The sequence below is a fragment of the Pristiophorus japonicus genome, chromosome 1, assembly GCF_044704955.1.
Source record: "Pristiophorus japonicus isolate sPriJap1 chromosome 1, sPriJap1.hap1, whole genome shotgun sequence".
Lineage (NCBI taxonomy): Eukaryota > Metazoa > Chordata > Chondrichthyes > Pristiophoridae > Pristiophorus > Pristiophorus japonicus.
In genome coordinates this window covers 480,587,672-480,593,671 of record NC_091977.1, presented here as the reverse complement: position 1 = coordinate 480,593,671, position 6,000 = coordinate 480,587,672, and positions in this window count along the sequence as shown.

The following is a 6,000-nucleotide window of genomic DNA, read 5'->3' as shown; positions in this document are numbered from 1 at the left end:
CGGTATACCGGGTGGAGAACATTGGAGTTATTCAGGGAGGTGCACACATTCGTTTTGCAGTGGTCCCACCCTATGTCATAAAGTGGGAACACGCTGTAACGGGTACTGACCTCTCCGGGTGCCGGAGCCAGGGTGCACACGTAATACTGTGTCCCCAGTACTTGAGTGCCCATTCAAAGTCACAGTGTGGGTTTAAAGCTGCTGGCACACAGCCTATTAACTGTACCATGGAAGTAATGGCACACGACCATGTCCCTCCACAGGTAGCATACATAGTGGGTGGGACATATTGGGCCCAAGATTCCACATGATTTGCGCCTGATTTTTAGGAGCAACTGGTGGAGAACGGACTATCTTAGAAATCGCAATTCTCCACATTTTTTTTTCTGCAGTTCTAGTCAGGTAGAACAGTTCTACTTTAGAACAGAATTTTTTCTTCAAAAGGGGGCGTGTCCGGCCACTGACGCTTGATTTGAAAGTTTCCACAGTGAAAACGTACTCCAAACTAAAGTAGAATGGAGCAAGTGAAGATTTTTGTAGAACTGAAAAAACCTGTTCTACACATTAAAAAATCAGGCGCAGGTTACAAATTAGGCGCCCAGAACGAGGTGGGGGGGGGGAGGGAACTCATTAAATTCTACAATAAATCCTTATTTATACTTCTACAAATAAATCCAACCTGAATAAACATTTATAAGCAAAGAAAAGATTAAATAAACCATCTTCCTACCTGTGTGAAAGTGCTTCAGCCATCGTTCGAAGGAAACCGCCATTTGTTGCCGCGCAGGGGAGGGAGGGGAAGGAGACAGCAGCTTGTTGCCGCGGAGGGAGGGGAGGGAGGGGAAGGAGACAGCGGCTTGTTGCTGTGGAGGGGAGGGAGGGGAAGGAGACAGCGGCTTGTTGCCGCGGAGGGAGGGGAGGGAGGGGAAGGAGACAGCGGCTTGTTGCCGTGGAGGGGAGGGAGAGGAAGGGAAGGAGACAGCGGTTTGTTGCCGCGCAGGGGAGGGAGGGGAAGGAGACAGCGGTTTGTTGCCGCAGAGGGGAGGGAGGGGAAGGAGACAGTGAGAAGGGTAGCCTCAGTGCTGATGGCAATGTGATTTTATTTAAAAATGTTCAAAAATTAAACAGCTACAAAGAACTACAAAAATGGCCGAGTGCCAATGTTTTTTTTCACACTGAGCATGCGTGAACGCTCCAACGCGCACGCGCAGCGTTGCCGGCAGGAAAAAAACTAATTTAAATAGTACCCGCCCCCTCCCACTTACAAAATCGGCGCGAGTGTAGGCTCCGCCCCCCTGGGCGCCACGCCAAACAGACAAGAAGCTGCAAAGCGCTCGAGAATAGCGCGTTTTTTTTCTGGCGCCGTTTTAGGCGTGAAAAACGGGCGCCCAGCTCGGAGGGGCGCCCGTTTTTTATCCTGTGGAAACTTGGGCGCATTGTGTCACCACCAGTGCGTCCCACTACCAACACTTCTGGTGTCCGGTAAGTGACAGCAGTTTTTCCTTCAAACCTGAGGCATCAGTTCAAGAGGCCCAGCAATGGATTGTCCCCATTCCTGAACCCTCCATTGTCCATCTCACTGTGAAGTAAAACATTACAAACCTGCAGGATTATGTTGTACATTTTGGCTATGCAATTCCCCCTCTACCCGAACATCTTACCACTCTGCTAAAAGCTGTAATTATCTCACAAAAACACTTCTACACTCTAGACCAGAAAACAATTAATATAGGGAGAAAGATTCTCGAGATCACCATTCTGCCTTGGTGGGACCTTTTCAGAAATATAGAAGTCCCAGTTTGGATCCGAATCGCTTTCCACACTTTAGCTATCTGTCAACTCGCGATTATTCTTTACTTATGATGTTTCACATGCCGAGTGAAATGCAGAAGCCGTCGGGTCAGGCACCAAAGGGTGCTATACGCTGCTTGGCCGAACTTGGGAATCGCATAGGGAGGGGTGACACCATACTACTATGTTTAATTTTTGTTTGATTTTACCTGCTGTAAACCGCAACATCGCGAGTGTTGTAAGAGCATTACTTAAAAATCTGTTTAACTATGTACCTTTTATGTTTTTACTATACTTAAAGTTATGTTTGACTGTATACCGTTATTTTACATGAAAACAAAGTAAAGGAGGGGCATCGGACCCCCTCTATGCCGTAACCGAATTGTAGTGAATGTATTCGCCTGTAAATTGCATTGCATTTCAAAGGGAAATGCACGTTAATGTTTAGCTAGTATAAATGCGGGGAGAGTTGACTCTCGGGATCAGGAATTTTGCTTTTGATACAAGAGTGTAGAGTGTCACAGAGGGGGATTGAAAGGTCAAAATTCACAGGAACGCCCCCCCCCCACCCCAGTGTTTGGGCTCATTGGAAAGGAAATTTAATTTGGGACTATCTACTGGAAAGTTTGAAATCCTAAAGTGCTTATGGAAGAAACTACGAACTTTAATCGAATTTTGGACTTTTACAAGACAAATTCAAGTCTGTGGGCGGGCCTAAGGAACAATAGGAGCCAACTTGATTATTGGATCTATCTGGATGTTGGGGCTAAGGTAAATTGTCTGGAGGAATGGATACTCGAAAACCCTTCTCCACAAGAGACATTAACATTACAACAATTACTCAGAGATGGCCAGCCATCGAACTGAACCGAGAAAAGCCATCTTCAGCATGAATAAGAACAAAGGGCCCACTGCAGTCTGTATGCAAAAACCAAGCACAAAAAGACATTGCGATTACCAAGCTAATATTTCCATCAGGAAACAGATTTAGAAGGGCAACGCACCCAAGACATATTAACTTTAAATGAGCCCGCCAAAATATTACAAAGAAATGTCAAGCCCGCCAAATTTAAACAAAGAATTCTGGACTGATTTGGCACGAAGATTAGGACAACTCAAACCGTATAACTGGCCCCCTGTTTTAACAGAGGTATGCCATACTACACCTGTGCCATACTGCGACTATGCCATCAAGAAGGGATAGAAACCAACTCGACGGTTGAAAACTAACTTCTCCAGCCTCGAAGTCCTGAAGTCCAAAAGGGAAGGAAGAACATCACCATCACGGCAGCAACCAACCACAGCCAACGTGGTACCACCGAAAAATCACCGCGATCGACCAATTTCGAAACGAAACTCCACAAGGAAGAAACCGAAGAATCGAAAGTTTCCATTCTACAATCTAAGTACTGACTACCAACAGGTGAAAACATTACCTAGAGAGACTTTGACCTATTTCTAACATAGAAACATAGAAAACATAGAAAATAGGTGCAGGAGTAGGCCATTTGGCCCTTCGAGCCTGCACCGCCATTCAATGAGTTCATGGCTGAACATGCAACTTTAGTACCCCATTCCTGCTTTCTCGTCATACCCCTTGACCCATACATCTAACTCCTTTTTGAATATTTTTAATGAATTGGCCTCAACAACTTTCTTTGGTAGAGAATTCCACAGGTTCACCACTCTCTGGGTGAAGAAGTTTCTCCTCATCTTGGTCCTAAATGGCTTACCCCTTATCCTTAGACTGTGACCCCTGGTTCTGGACTTCCCCAACATTGGGAACATTCTTCCTGCATCTAACCTGTCTAAACCCGTCAGAATTTTAAACGTTTCTATGAGATCCCCTCTCATTCTTCTGAACTCCAGTGAATACAAGCCCAGTTGATCCAGTCTGTCTTGATATGTCAGTCCCGCCATCCCAGGAATCAGTACGGTGAACCTTCGCTGCACTCCCTCAATAGCAAGAATGTCCTTCTTCAAGTTAGGAGACCAAAACTGTACACAATACTCCAGGTGTGGCCTCACCAAGGCCCTGTACAACTGTAGTAACACATCCCTGCCCCTGTACTCAACGAAGGAAACCGGGTACTTACCCCAAAGATCCAAAACGTGCCTTACCACATCAGCGGACTCAACCCAACTGAAAATTGCACAGTGAGAAGTCTTCTCCGACGTTCGGGGTATGGCAAGCAGAACCTACAGAATTCAACGAACCCCAAAATCGTGAACTACCGCTAACTGACCAGAAAGGATTGGTAAGCATAGTCCCTGCCTGCCCTGGAGTCTAATCTAGCTAGAATTAGATATTGGGAGGTGGGAGGTGGGAGGTGGGAGGTGTAATTTTTACAGTAACCCCCTTTGACTGTGTAATGTATTGTTCTTTATTAGAGTGATTATAGGTTTGACATTGTGCTTTCTTGTCTGTAATAAAATCAAAGTTCTTTGCATCAAACTAGTTGTCCTTTGCACTTTATCATACCCCCCTAAATAAATCCAGAGTCTGGAACCCAAGGGAGTGGGAGCGATTCGAACCACTCAAGTACAAAGACGTCCATGTGCTCCAAATGTCCTTCAAATTCGCAATGTCCTGCAAGGCATCTTAGCTCGGCGACATAGCTCGCCACTTCCTGGCCTTCAGACTTTTTGTACGTGTAGAACCGGTACCTCGCCATCAGAACGCTTTCCTTCGGGTTCAGATGCTCCCGGACCAGTGTGCACAAATCATCATACGATTTCTCTGTGGGTTTCGCTTTTTCATGAGGCCTGACCACCGGGACCACCCCTTACAACTTTGTGGTAAATGTGTGCACCCCATATACATGTGCCTGCTCGGTCTGAGGCTCTGGTTCATCGTCATTCGCCATGGTCTGTCCTCCTCTGCAACATGGTGGTTTGCAGGATTAGCGGGGTTTGCAGCTCGCCTGCACATACTTTGGAGGTGTCCCATTGTTCCACAGTCCTTGCAAACGTATGCTTTGAAGTGGCATGAATGGAAACGATGATCACTCCTGCAGCGCCAACAAGGTGTTAATGGCCTAGCATTCACACCCTTGATGGTGGACTCTGAGACATCTGCGGACATGTAGCTGCAGGCATGTGAGGCCTGCCCTGTACATTGCGATTCGAAAACAACATCACTTTGTTAACAGTATTTGTAGCGGCACTTGTGTGCTGAGAGATTTGCTATTGTCACTGGTGGCAATGAACGCCTGGGCTATCGCTATGGCTTTACTCAAGGTTAGGGTCTCTACAGTCAAAAGTTTGCAATGCCAAGTACAAAGACGTCCATGTGCTCCAAATGTCCTTCAAATTCGCAATGTCCGCAAGGCATCGTAGCTCGGCGACATAGCTCGCCACTTCCTGGCCTTCAGACCTTTTGTACGTGTAGAACCGGTACCTCGCCATCAGAACGCTTTCCTTCGGGTTCAGATGCTCCCGGACCAGTGTGCACAAATCATCGTACGATTTCTCTGTGCGTTTCACTTTTCCATGAGGCTATACGTTGGTGCCCCACAAACGGTGAGGAGAACCCCCCTTCGTTTGGCAGCGTTCGCTTCTCCTTCCAGCTCGTTGGCCACGAAGTATTGGTCGAGTCGCTCCACGAAGGTTTCCCAATCATCTCCCTCCGAAAATTTCTCTAGGATGCCCACTGTTCTCTGCATCGTTGGGTTCGTCATCTGTATCTTGTCACCAGTTATTATGTATGAATAAAGAGTCTGACCAGATACTGTGAGCTCAAAGTAAAGTGTGACCTTCGTCTTTTATTACAGGTCTCAGAGTGCCTCTCCAGCCTGTAAGTACAGGTGCTCCCAAGGGATTGTGGGATCCCTTGGGACTCCAGGGAATGAGCCCTCTGGTGGTTACACAAGGTACTTACAGGTTTACATATATAACATAATCCCCCTTCCAGATACTGGAGTATAAAATCTAGGCTAACACTCCAGCACGACTGAGGGTGTGCTGCTCTGCCAGAGGAGCTGTGATTTGGATGAGACTTTTAAACCGAGAATCCGTCTACACTCTCAAGTGGGCACGATCAGGCATTCTTTTGAAGAAGAGGGGAGTTCTCCCCAGTGCCCTGGTCAATATTTATTCGTCAACCAGCATCAACACTGCTAATCTGCTCATTTATTCCATTGCTGTTTGTGGGACCTTATGTGTAACGTTTGCTACAATACAACCGTGACTGCACTTCAAAAGTTCATC